Source organism: Mus caroli, chromosome 6 (assembly GCF_900094665.2).
Source record: "Mus caroli chromosome 6, CAROLI_EIJ_v1.1, whole genome shotgun sequence".
Taxonomy (NCBI): domain Eukaryota; kingdom Metazoa; phylum Chordata; class Mammalia; order Rodentia; family Muridae; genus Mus; species Mus caroli.
This window is the reverse complement of record NC_034575.1, coordinates 93,701,615-93,703,793: the sequence shown is the minus strand read 5'-3', so window position 1 is coordinate 93,703,793 and position 2,179 is coordinate 93,701,615.

The window sequence follows — 2,179 nt, the reverse complement described above, 5'->3', positions numbered from 1 at the left end:
CCAGTCATTCTTATTTCCCAGGTAGCAACATGCTCATCTATTCAATAAAGATGATGTTTGACCACTAAGAATTAAGAGATTATGATTTTGCTATCCATTCACTCTCAAACCGACAATAGCAGCTTTGAGCAGCTATCTCCTCCTCAGGTTTCCTGTCTGCTGTGATGTGAAACTTGTCTTATGCTCCAGCGTTCCCTCTCTGCCTTCTGCTGAAGGAGTAGGTGTATGGAAGACTTCATAGCCCATCCCGGACGAAGTTTATAAGGACAGGAAAATGTGTGACTTGGCATAGTGAAGGTTGAAGAAGGCAGAAAGAATTCTTATTCACAGGACAAGCAAGTAAATCTGCCTAGACTTTATAATTTACTAGACATCCACCCAAATGTGTATTTGCCACTGGGAAGTCCCTCCCAGAACCACGGCTGCATACCCGAGCCTTGCCCACTGCTTCCTTCTTGGGTCCATTTGTGGTTTTAGATCACAATCCCTCACGTTAAATTAACATAGCAGNCTCTTCATTCCTATATGCTAAATGTCTCTGCTTTAGAAGTCACAGAGCCAAGGACCTTCGTTTTCTGNTGTGACAAAGCAGGTACACTGTCGAGGATATCCCAGCTGCTTTTGTTTCGGTTTTGTGTGTTTGTTTGTTGTGGTGTTGGGGCTTGAACCCCGACCCTTGCATTTGCTGAGTGAGCACTCTGCCACAGAGCTCTAATCTGTTTCCATTTTTTACCTGCAGCCTCACTTTGTAGCCCAGTATGGACTAGAACTTAATAAGTAGACCTCAAAGGAAATCACACCAATGCCCCTCCCTCTGCTTCCCAAATGCTGGGATTATAGACATGAACGATCACACGGCTTCCGTCTGCTTTTTAAAATGAGCTAAATCTGAAGTATGGTGTCTGGATCCACACTCCCCTTGCTCTCTACACTGACAGCATTTTCACTTGTATACTAGAAGATCCCCACCCATTTCAAGCCACTCNACCCAGCCTCTCTTGTCCATATTAGACATGGTGTGGTAAGTTTATCNCTTCCCCCGCAGCGGCATCCTGCCTGGTACACAGTATGAGTAATGGCCAACTTAATAAGGACTTTTCTTGTGCAGGTGACAGACCCCTGACAGGAATAGCTTAAGAGACTGGGCTCACTATTTGAGAGTATAGTGCGTCATGGGAGGTAAGGCATGGGTGTTGATGGGGTGGGAGTGGCGTTGGCTACAGGAGCGAAGGCATGGCACAGACACTGCTCACCCACATCTCCATGGGCTTCACTTCCTCCAAAAGTTTCTATATCCTCCCCAAATGGTGTCACAAGCTGGCGATCGAGTATTCAAACACAGGAGCTCACAAAAGGTGTGTCACATTTAAACCACTACGGTGTATAGATTTCCCCCCAAGCAGAGCCTGGGGTAGGGACTTGACTGAAGGCTGAAACCAACATCTGTGTTGACCTTAAAGGCAAAAGACTGAATGCCAATATGGGTAGCTTCATACTGTTTTATGGAAGACTCAACTCTTCTGGTCCTTTAACCTTTTCTGTCTTGGCAAAGGAGAAGGAGCGCCATCTACTGTTGGCATATGCCACAGGACAGNCAGTCCCTTGAGACTTCCCCAGGACTTTTCAATCCATCTCCAGTGGCCACAAAGACAGCTGTAGTTTTCCTTTTCTTACNGACAGGAAAACTAAGACCAAAAGGATACATCCAAGGTCACTCCTCCACAGAGTGANGAATCCAAGCTTTTAAGGCTCTGAGAGGCTCACACAGGAGGAGAAGGAGAACACAGTCACAAACGAACAAAAAAACGGGCCACGCTTCTTGCAGAACATTCCAACCCNNGGGAGTCAGTGGTCCTTTGAAATGATGAAAGGGCTATAGCTGCACTCTGTAGAGCCTGTCCTCCGTCTCTCCCTCCCATTCTCACTGTGGACCCTATTCGGAGCCCCGATCCATCCTTGCTATTTGCAACAGCTGCTGCAGAGAAAACAGGTGGTATTTGCTTAAAGCCCACACAGATCTGAAGCTCTGTACACAATGGGAAACCAGGGAGGGTCCATCAAGCTGTCAGAATGGGACCTGTAAGCTGGGGGAGGGGAGTCTTGAGTTAGAGAATAACCTTGCTAAGCTTTAAGCAATTCCACATTTAATCTCGATTATTTCTGGGAGTACACACACACA